This window comes from Carya illinoinensis, chromosome 4 (genome assembly GCF_018687715.1).
Source record: "Carya illinoinensis cultivar Pawnee chromosome 4, C.illinoinensisPawnee_v1, whole genome shotgun sequence".
NCBI lineage: Eukaryota > Viridiplantae > Streptophyta > Magnoliopsida > Fagales > Juglandaceae > Carya > Carya illinoinensis.
Window position 1 is genome coordinate 37,872,981 of NC_056755.1, and position 12,510 is coordinate 37,885,490.

General features: G+C 34.7%; 1 long non-coding RNA gene across 1 annotated transcript; it reads right to left on the bottom strand.

Annotated features, from left to right (window-relative positions):
• Window positions 1-856: 856 nt before the first annotated feature.
• LOC122308258 lies at window positions 857-10,918 on the bottom strand. The gene is made up of 2 exons (XR_006241968.1): window positions 10,460-10,918; window positions 857-1,169 (listed from the first exon to the last, which is right to left on the bottom strand). It is a non-coding gene; the product is annotated as an uncharacterized LOC122308258 (long non-coding RNA).
• Between the last annotated feature and the right edge of the window lie 1,592 nt (window positions 10,919-12,510).

Below are 12,510 nucleotides of genomic sequence, written 5' to 3' on the forward strand. Positions count from 1 at the left end.
ATGGTTAAGTACTTAAATAGTTGCTGATTTTCATGTTCGACTTTATTAAAGTGTCAAATAAGTGAGATAGCATGTGAAAATGACGATTTGATTGACTTGGACGTGCTAGACTCGGAAAGTTTTCAAAATGATGAAGTTAAAACAAAATGAAGAAACGTGTGGAATTTTTTTAAGATGGTTCCAAATTCTAACAAAGGTAATGGTAAGGCACGAGCCGAGTGCAAAATGTGTGGAGCTTTTTATTTGGCAGTGAGTAAATATGAAACTGGAAATTTGAATCTTCATATTGACAAATGCCTTAGAAGAAGTTCACGCAATATTGGTCAGTTAATATTAATACAAAATAGTGGATCTATTTCAAGCTTCTAAATTTGATTCTAAACAATTAAGAGAAATTTTGGTAGGCGCAATTGTGAAGCATGAATTGCCTTTTCAGTTTGTTGAATATTCAAGGAGGAGATCTTTATTACATGATTTACGTCCACATGTTCCAATTATTCTAGAAATACTGTGAAGGCTAATTTGGTTAAGATGTATCATTAAGAAAGAAAAAGATTAAATGCATGTTAAATGATGCTCCTAGCAGACTTAGTCTGACATCAATCTTGTAAACTTCTATAACCACTGATGGTTATATGTGCATTACAACACATTCTTTTAATAAGAAATGAGTTTTACAAATAGTGGCTGAATCAGGAATTTGTTTCAGGAGTGGCTAAGCAAAGCTAAAAGTATAACAAGATATTTTTTATTTATTTGTACACGATTTTTTTGCAGTATCAAAATATTAGATAGTAAGATCTAAAATAAAAATAAAAAATGTTTGATATAACCTATGTATTAAAAAAATATATCATTAAAATAACGTAAAGACACTCATATAAATATATCAAATAAAAGAAATACAGTGTCTAAAGTTATAACTTACGTTCTTTTAAAGAAACAAAATAATCCAATCTAAATCAAAACTCTTAACTATTTCTCTTTCAATATAGATAACTAAATTATTTGCTAAAATCTTCGAAATCTTGTTTTAACAATCTTCATAGCTGAAAATGCTTGTTTACTGGTTGCTGTAGATATTGGAAGTGTCAAAATGAGATGAATCAATCGATCAATAAGATAATATGTCTTTGAATTCTCTGTCTCTACCAATCTTTGACATAAATCTGCAAATGACAAATTCTGAAATTTCGGATTAGTAAGCACATCAACTTTAAAATGTTTTAATTGAAACCTTAAATTAATTTTCTCGTTTTAGAAAAATCCAAAGGATAATATTTTTCTACAAGACAACATATATCACCAATATTAAAGGATTTATAAGCATCATTTGGATCCAAATCTGAGCTAAGGGTTAAAAGTTTTGTCGCTCTTTCACCAAACCTACTGTCAAGCTCTTGCATTTGAAAGTCTATAGTAACATTAAATATTTCAAAATGATAATAATGCTCTATCGTAATGTAATCTCGTTGATGATGATCACGACCTTACATATAACGAGAGCTCAATTCTAGAATGTCAATATCAAATTTCTTGGAGAAAGAGACAATATTCTTAAGCAAATTTTTCCAACCATCATTTATTAACTCTTGGATGAGTCCATTTGTAATAGAAAGCATATTCATGGCATTCAAGATGTCTTGAGAGTTTTGTGTTAAAACTTGACAAAGAATATCAGTAATACCCATGATTTCCTTCATTAAATGCAAAATAAATATAAATTAGAATGATGTAATCATTTTATAAGCAGCATTTGCATCCTCGCGTTGAGAGTAAGTAGATCCTTCTTTTATTATGTTTTTAAGCACCGAGTAAGTGGCTCCAAAAATTCGTAGTAGATTGCAAATAGAATAAAAATGAAAACCTCAACGAGAATCACTAGCTTGTTTGATAGTGCCAATTTGATTAGCTCATTTTCCACTTTCAAATTCATTAATAGCTATCATATGTGTAATTTGTATTGTCTGAGCAGCTTGTAGTTCATCATGATGTTTACATGAAGCACCCACCACATTGATAATAAAATTCAAATTTGAGAAGAACTTATAAACGTAAACTACCTATCTAGATGTAGCAACTAATGTTAATTGTAATCGGTGAGCAACATAATGAACATAGTATACATATGGGTAATCTTTAAGAAATAATACTTTGCAATCCTTTACATTCACCACGCATATTACTAGCACCATCATATCCTTGCCCACAAACATTTTGAATATCAAGACAATGATGAGAAAGAACTGTAGATATTTCATTCTTTAGAGTCAATGCTGATGTATATTTAACATGTACAAAATCAAAAAATCATTCTTGTATAAGACCATCATCATCAACAAATCTCAAGATTATAACCTTGAGTGAAGAATTCAAGGTAAACACTATTCTAAATATGTGGATGATATTATATTGTTATAATGCCCTCATGTCATGGAAGAGGACACTTGGGAGCTCTTACAATGTCCACTTTCTATAAGGTTGAACTAATTTGCATGTTTTTGTTGTTGATAAAATTTTAGAAATTATCAAGACAATACATAGCTAATAGGTATAAGTAACAAGTATACCACACAGGTAGAAGGATGTCATTATGATGGAAAGAAAGGTGGTGAAGCCTTTTTTCTCAACAAGTGAGAGCCAAAAATATATTTATTGTATCATGACTCAAATAGCCAAATTAATTTGGGTATCCAATAAAATTTTTAGAAAATAACAAACTTGGTGTTTTTTATGTTAAGGTTGTACATTGGTCAAAGAAGAATGGAAGATTTATCACACGAATTACTGAAGAAATTTAAGTGAGTATGTCATGCTATGTTTTTCTAATGAAAATCTTGTAACTGGGATTGAAATAATAATTTTTCTATATGATTTAAGAGAGGGCATTCCAAAAATAGGTGTATCAAGTTACTTATATACTAGCTTGACAGACAAGAAATATTGTATATTCGGCATGTTTTTAATTGCAGAGGATAAAAAAATATGATGTTTCACATATTAATATAAAAATATGGGAGCAATATACGTGATGTGTGGTGGTATTTATGATTGTTGAATATAACTGGAATGGGAGACATGTTCCATTACATTTTAGCATACCAGTTGTTTATCAGAAGCATGAAGTGGCTTATCCATGTGTTATTGAATTATTTACTAGATAGCTAGTGCATCATGTTGTGTTGGTATATGTCATTTAACATATATAAAACATATATAGTTTAGTAAGTTTATCATCCTTGGCTTGTAAAACAAAATGGTTTGGATGTTGAATGAGAAAGATGCAATATCTATTATGTTTAAGGAGGTTTTGGGTTCCCAGTCAAGTTATATTTGTGGGGGTGGGCCACTCTGTTATTCCTAAAAGTGGTTCATCATCTAGGATAAGCACCGATGATTATGAAAGACTAGCTGGAGAAAAAAAAAATAATGCTGAAGAATGCAAGAAATGATTTAAAAGATGAAAGGGCTTCCTGGCTATAAGGACCCATATGTTAGAGTTCGAGAAACGGGTGAATTTTTGCATGTTAGAGCAGCTATGGGAAAGAGGCCAGGGTGTCCAATAGAGACTTTGGGAGTCATTTAGATTTTCATTGCATTTGGAAGGCTTTTTGTAAGAATTTTTGTGTTGTGATGAAATTATGAACAGTAAAAGGAACATATCCACCAGAATTTTTGTTTAGCACAATTTTGTGAATTATGGGGGAGTTGGAATCTGATAACCATAGAATTCAAACCACCAAGATTTCCTTGGCTTCTCACTTATCTTATCCACCAGATTAGTTACGATTGAATGATACAAATAAACACTTATCTACTTTAAGAGATCACCCTTGACTGTATTTAAATTTTTGTTTTATGTATCTTTGTATTTCAAAACTTCTTCTGTAATTGTTTATAAATGAGAATAGTCACACGGTTTTTGGCATTGAGGCCAATATCATTTTACAGGGTTTTACATGGTATCACAGCCATTGGCATACGCCTTATTTCAATCGATCCTTTCCTTCTCACCTATGGCCTCCTCTTCTTCCACTTCCTCTAATGTTACCTTTGCTCCTCCAAACATTGGTAATCTAGTGTCAATCAAGCTGAGTGACTCAAACTATCTCATATGGTCATCTCAGATTGTGCAAGTGCTGAAAAGTCATGACTTGATGGGTTTCGTGGATGGTTCTGAGCTGTGTCCATCAAAGTCTCTTGATGGTTCTCTTAATCCAGAATATATTCTCTAGAATAAGAAAGATCAGTGTGTGTTAAGTTGGATCAATGCCACTTTGTCTGACAAGGTGCTAGCTTCTATCTATGGCATCACATCTGCTCGAGAGGTGTGGAGTTCTCTAGCAAACAAGTTTGCCTCTCAATCCAGCACCCGTGTACACCACCTAAAGGGAAAGCTGCAGACTCTTCATCAAGGGTCAATGAAGTGCACTGATTTTCTTGAAAAAAGCAAAGTTGGTGTTAGATGAATTAGTTGCAATTGGTAAGCCACTTGAGGATGATGACTTAATGTCTTATATCGTGAGTGATCTCAACCCCTCCTTTAATCCTTTTATAACCTCTCTGTCCTTTGCTACTAGAGACAAGAATGTTTCGTTTGAAGATTTTCAAGCCTAGCTCTTGTCATATGAACTATTATTGGAAAATCAGAATATTGCTATACCACCAGAGACCAATAATTTTGCATTCTTCACTCCCAAATCCAACCAACAGCAGTACAATCGCAAACCCAAAAACCCAAGTAAACCATATTCATGTCTTTCATATTCACAAAATCCTCGTCCTCAATATTCACCAAAACCCTTTGGTTTACTTTCCTCACCTCAGCCAAATCAAAAGTAGCACTCATTTTCCACTCCTAAGTCACCTTGTCAAATATGTGGAAAGTTAAGTCATAAGGCATTAGATTGCTTTCACATAATGGATTATGCATATCAGGGTCGTCATCCACCAACCTAGTTAGCTGCTATGGTGGCACATAGCAATGCTGAGCAAGAGGAAGAGACATGGTTTGCTGACAGTGGAGCTAACAGCACATTACTGCCAATTTGGAGCATCTCACTCTACAACAACATTACACATGACAAGAAAATGTAGCAGTTGGTAATGGCCAAGGTTTGAGTATTGCACATACTGGTACTGCTATTTTTCATACCCCTGAAGCTAAATTAAACCTCAAACGTGTCCTCTATTGTCCTCAAGCTTCTACCAATTTGCTTTCCATCAATCAATTCTGTCTTGATAATAATTGCTTCTTTATTCTAACTGGTACTCATTATTTTTTTAAGGACATACAAACGGGGGCGACACTATTGGAAGACATGAGTGAAAGGGGTCTCTATCCAATCCATTTGCAATCAATGTCTATCAATAAATCACATGCTTTGATAGCCGTTGTAAGAATTAAAGCACCAGTTTCAGTTTGGCATTCTAGATTAGGACATGCATCTATTTCCATTGTATCTCAGTTATTAAATAAACATCCTTACCTATTGAAGGATCAGTGAATAAAATGCATTTTTGTGAACCTTGCCAACTTGGCAAAGGTAAACAACTTCCTTTCAAACCTTCTACTCGTGTTTCTTCATTTCCTTTGCAATTAACTCATACCGATGTATGGTCTTATTCTACCAAATCTCTCAGTGGATGAAAGTATTATGTTATATTCATTGATGACTTTTCACAATTCTCATGGCTTTATCCTCTGCAAAATAAATCTAATGTATATGCTTGTTTTATTAAATTCAAAACACTAGTTGAAAACCAATTTTCCTACAAAATTAAGCAATTACAATCGGATGGAGGTGGAGAATACGTGTCCAACCAATTTCAATCGTTTCTTTCCTCTAATGGAATCCAACATCGCCTCACTTGTCCTCATACACCGGAACAAAATGGGGTTGTTGAGTGCAAACACAGTCATGTGGTGGAAATGGCACTGTCTCTGTTAGCTCAATCACTTTTACCTGCTAAATTCTAGGTTGATGCCTTTTTAACGTCCATTTTTCTCATTAATAGACTGCCAACACCTACTCTTGATAACCAAACACCATATCTTAAATGATTTGGCAAGCATTGATTATACTTCATTGCGCACCTTTGGTTGTGCTTGTTTTCCATTGTTGTGACCATATGCAACTCACAAATTAATGTTTAGATCCAAACGTTGCATATTTATAGATTATAGTTCCCATCAAAATGGATATAGATGCTTGGATCCTGTCACTCAAAAAGTGCTAATCTCACGGCATGTTGTGTTTAATGAGAATACATTTCCTGCTAAGGATGGATTGCAGTCCTCTGAACCTTTTCCAGTGGTCTCCTCTCAAGGTACGTATTTACTTTCTCCTTCTTTTTCTTTATCTACTTCTAATTTACCACATTCATCTCCAATTATTTCAGATTCACCTGATTCTTCTCTAGAATCCTTACCTGCCCCCACTTCTCCTAATATTTCCACTCTACCTTTTCCCATACCCCATGACAGCTTGCTCCCAAACGAGCAACCTCAAACCTCGCACATTTTCAAATTTTAAACTCTATTCCACCAAATATCCTCTCCAAGCATTATCCAGTAATGTGACTCCACTTGAACCAAACTCTAATCGACAAGCTACTTTATTACCTGAATGGTGCGTTGATATGAGAGGAATATGATGCTTTATTGGCTAATGAGACATGGAAGCTATGTCCTAGACCTGTTGATCATAATGTGGTGAGAAATAAGTGGGTGTATAAAGTCAAACAAACACCCACAGGTGAGGTTAACAGATTCAAAACAAGATTAGTGGCTTTGGGATTTGCTCAAGAAGAAGGTATTGACTTTACTGGGGCTTTTAGTCCAGTAATTAAGTCTTCTACTGTATGGGTGCTTCTTACACTTTCTGTTCAATTTGATTGGGAAATCAGACAGTTTGATGTATCTAACGATTTTCTTCATGGAATCTTGCTAGAGGATGTATATATGGAGCAACCTAAGGGGTTTGTTAATTCAGATTTTCCAGATTATGTTTGCAAACTGACCAAGTCACTTTATGGCCTCAAACAAGCACCCCATGCTTGGTTTATGCATCTATCTCAAACTCTACTTGAATTCGGTTTCCTATCCTCACTAGTGGATGCCTCCTTATTTGTCTATCATAAGGGCAATATTCATCTATTTAGGCTATCTTCTCTCATTCAGTCTCTAATCAAGAAGCTACAAACCAAGTTCAAGATGAAAGACCTTGGTCCTTTAGGCTATTTTCTTGGCATCCAAGCAAGTCGTGACTCTTCTGGACTAGATCTTCGATAGTCCAAGTACATTGGGGATCTTCTTCATCGTACCAACATGGCTGGGGCCAAACCTACTTCCTCTGTTTGTACCACAGGCCTTAAATTATCCACTCATGTTGGTGAGCCACTCACAGCTTCTCAAATTACAGATATCGACAAACTATGGGACCTCTGCAATATTGCACCTTGACTAGACTTGATACAGCATTTTCTGTCAACCAATTATGTCAACATATGCATTGTCCTAATTTTGTTCATTGGATAGCAGCAAAATGTGTCTTACGTTACTTAAAAGGCACCATTGATCTGGGATTGTGGTACACTAAGGGTGAGCAAACTCTTTGGGCCTTTTGTGATTCAGATTGGGCTGGTAATCCCGATGATTGAAGATCAACTACCGGATATGGCGTTTTCTTTGGCTCTTGCTTAATGTCGTGGATTGCCAATAAATAATCCATGGTAGCTCGTTCTAGCATTGAAGCAGAATATAGGGCATTAGCTATTACTATTGCTGAGCTGTATTGGATTCGTATGCTCCTAAAAGAACTTCATATTTCTTTGCCTATAGCTCCTACTATTTGGTGTGATAACAATGGCGCTCTTGCTCTTGCTTCTAATCATGTGTTTCATGCTCCCACTAAACATATTGAAGTTGATTTTCACTTCATCCGCGAGAAAGTTGCTAGTCGAGATATTTCCCTTCAGTTTATTGATTCTTATGATCAGACTGCTGATATCTTTACAAAGGGACTAAGTTCAGCTTAGTTTTGTCTACTTCGTGACAAGCTAATGGTGGTTTCTCCCACCATTAGCTTGCGGGGGGATGACAACCACATAATTCAAACCACTGAGATTTCCTTGGCTTCTCATTTATCTTATCCACCAGATCAGTTACGATTAAATGATACAAATAAACACTTATCTACTTTAAGAGATAACTCGACTGTATTTAAATTTCTATTATTATGTATCTTTGTATTTCAAACCTTCTTCTGTAATTGTATATAAATGAGAATAGTCACATGGTTTTTGGCATTGAGGCCAATACCATTTTACAGAGTTTTACAGAATGAACATGACAGTTGGTTTCAAAGTTTTATTATCTTCAACGATTGAGTTGTTTTATTATCTTCAATGTTTGATATGAGGTCTTTGGAACATATGCCATATGAATTTTTTTTATTGTACGAGCCACAGACATTGGGTAGAATATCTTATTCTTACTAAAAAAAAAAAAGCAATTTATTTAAACACAAATTATACACATATATAGACACATTTTTTTTTATTGGCTACACATATACGCGCGCGTGCGCACACACACACACATATATATATATATATGAGTTAACCATATCTTATAATTAGTTTATGTTTTCATTGGTATGTAGAAGCTCACGATTTAAACAAAAATTAAATATGACTTAGTTTTTTCATATAGGTGTCTAAAGCCAAGTATTGTAAATAGTTCATGCTATGTTAATGACCCGAAGTTGTCCAATAAATAATCATAGGTTTGGAATTTATTGGTATGCAGAAAATCCGAGATCTAGTTTTGTCTCCCTTTGCTTTTTTTATGTAGCTTAGCTTATAATGAAATGTTCAGGCAATTTATAAGGTCCTTGCAACTTGAGTAAATTGGATTTCTAGCTTTTTTTTATTCTAACTTAGTCACTAGTGGTGAATAAAAGGTATAAGATATATTTTATGCCTTTTCTTCTTTATATGCATGTGTAGATCAGACATATTATCATATTCAAAATATAGATATGATAATATATGTATCTAATGTTCCTCATATCCAATTCTTCATCAGTAATTGAAATCTAATACCATCTATAGAGCATAAGTGATTATGCAGCATTAAGATTAGTTAGATCTAGTCATTTAACTGTTAGACTAACAATATTAGATAGGAAATTTTTGTTTTTTTCCATTGACAGTGCCCTTTTATTGCAACATAGAAGATATAACATTGGAATGATTACTTGAAGCACTTCAACAGTACAACCCAATTACGCCAACTATGCTTTTGCTTGTTCAACAGTTTTAAGATTTGGAAGACTACTTACAAGAAAGATATATACTCCATGTATTAGTGTAGGAAACTGGTTGTGTTTTATGTGAATTTTAGTTTACATAATGCTCAAAACATTATGCTAAGTACAATTGTTGGACATGTGTGTATATGTTGGATAAGGTAGACATATTATATATGTAATGATGTGCAATTTATAACTGCTTGTAATTTCATACTTAGCCTATATATCTTGTGATAAAATCAAAACTATACAGCTGAATATTGGCTTGGGGAATTTGGGCTACGATACATTAATTAGTGAGTAGTCCCATGGCAAATATAATGTGACCATTGTTAATAATGTTTGTTAAATAGCTTTTTCAAGAAAGCAAATTGTAATGGTGGTTTAAAATTCAGATGAATTACTAGATTTAAAACAATTGTAGAATTGAATATGGTTGCGTTTAAAATTCAGTGATTCCCACTCAATAGTTGCAAGGAATGGACAGTCATGGTTTAAAGCTTTTGCTTTCCATTACAGCAACATAAATGGTAAAGAAAACCTCATTCCGATAGCTCAAAAATTAGAGGAAAAGTTATAAGTTTTGCAGAAAAACCTTCTTGTCGAGAATTAGCAGATTATTTTCTGCAGCAAACCCCTTTTGATGGCACTTGAACATGCAGCAAATGGACATCTTTTGCGACATATTTTAAAAGATTATTTTCTGCAGCAAACCCCTTTCGGTACTTGTACTATTGCTCTTCAGAAAAAAATAGTAGAGCAAGTCTATAGGGTAGACACTACACAACACACTTATACAGATTTGCCAGCATGGTTTTTTTTTTTTTGGCAAAATGCACGGGAAATCCTTCTCCCCCAATGTAGTTCGATCCCCATGTGCACAAGAAACCATATGGTACACTTTCTCTCATTTTTTCTTATCAGCCAAACCAAAGTAATCTAGAGATAGTGCTTGAGCTTTTCACCAACACTAAACTTTACCTGATACTGCTAATAAAAAAAACTAATACCAGCAAGTAATTTTTTTTCCCAATTTCTAAGCAACTAAACAAGAAACCGTATAGTACACTATTTCTCTCAGTTTTTTCAGCAACCAAACAAAATTGAGAAAAACAAACACTATATAGGGATCGTTCTTGTACCTTTCAGAGGTGATGGTGATGCATTAGTTTGGGCTCAATGTCTTGATCCTAATACTAAAAGCAAAGCTTCCAAAAATAGTCGACGGTGAAGTGGCCAGGAACAATGTTCTCGAAGAAGGCTAGGGAAGGAGCAATAGATGTAGGAATCAAAGGGAGGAATCGGAGGCAGAGAAGAGTGTAGGGACCGGGAGCAGTGTAGGTGGTGGAGTAGAAAAGAGAGGGTGTGGTGGTGGCAAGCTTGTTGAAGACTAGATGGGAGAGGATCGAAGGGAGGAGAGATGGGAGAAAATGACTAGTACTGTTGTAGTTCTATTGGTGTTTCAGATTAGCTGAACCATGGTCAAAATTAAACTAGTGTGTGGTATGGAAAATATAATCGGCTGTTGTTTAGAATTTTTCAAAAGAGTAATATATATAAGAATAAAAAGGCCGACAGTGGGGCCCCAAAGTTGAGCCCATCCAAATTAATTCCAAACAGCCACTCTGACCCCACCAATCCTCTCGCTTGTTTCTCCTACTACAAAGAATAGAGTAATTCTGCTCTTAGACCATTAAGTCTTTGACACCAGACACACCAACTGAGCTAGCTTTTTTATTTTTTTATTTCAAAACGATTCGTTAGACTACTCTCACCCTAACCCAGCTAAATCCCCTTTCCCTCCCTAACTTAGCCGAATGCAACAAATTTCACAAATTATTTTCTTCTTCTATTCAATTTCCGGCTTCACGTACTCTACACTTCGTCTACCATAGTTATCAAAGGGGAACCATAAAACAAACAATGTAAGTACTGTCTTTTAAGTCTCTCTCACCAAACTACTCCAAAGTTCTTCATTGTCTTCATTTTCTTTGTTCCGATAGGTGAGCAACACTCGAGAAAAAAAAAAAGAAAAAAAAAAGATATAAACAACAAGAGGAACAACGTTAAGAGCATAATGGATCATTTATGACATATACCATTAATTCTCATTCCCATTTGATTGAGATATCACTTTTGGTCTCTTCATCCTTCATGGACTTTTAGAGCTCTTGTGTGTCCATGAAGTTGGGTCTTTACTAACAAATAGGAACTTATCAGTTGAGGAGTAGAACAAAATTAGGATGAAGAGTTCAATAAGTTTAGGATGAAAAATGAAAAAAAGATTTTTTTTTCCAAAAAAAAAAAAAATATTGACATCAAGAAACCGCAAAGGGTAGAAGGATTTCTCAGAGGGCATGGGCAACTAGGGGAATCAAGGGGAAGAGGGGATTTCTTAGATGGGTAGAGAGCTGAACAAATCACGAGGGAGAGGGATGTGAGATTTCTCAGAGGGCGACTGGGGACTGGCAGAGGGGAGTTAGGGATTCACGATTTAACAACTGGACCGGACAATTTATTAAACCAGGTTTGCCACATCATAAGTGTGTAGTGTGTGATTTCAGAACCAGGCTATGAATATAATTACTCTAAAGAATAACCTCTTATCTTAACAGATATATCAGTCAACGTACATTGATTTTAGTATAAAAAGATAATACCAAACAATGATTTGTGTATAAATAATACCACAAAAATAACACAACTAGCTAAATAAGAAAGAGTATGGCTGTACAACATCTCATGTATTGACGATAATCAAGCCTTTACACCAACGGCTACAAAACCAAACATGGAAACTAAGGCAACTCAACCTCAATCTTACCAAGACCAAAGACAACAGATCACACCAACGGACACAAAGCTATACAAGGAAACAATACTCAACGGCTACAATCTTAATATAGAAACAGAGACCTAATTTCCTTTCTAATTCTGATTATTCTTCATTTGTATAACATCTAGTCTTTTCCTACACCTTTGTACGTTGTCTATATAAATGAAATGGCTCTCTAAAATGCTCTCACGCTTTGTGAGACATTGTGTCGAATAGTTTACATTCAACTGTCTTTATGGTAATCAGAGCCTTGTGAGAGCAAGAGAGTCTTCCTCCCATGGCAGCTATTTCCCTATCTGTCAACAATTTTGTCACCCTCCGATTGAATCAGGGAAATTATCCCTTATGGCGAGAACA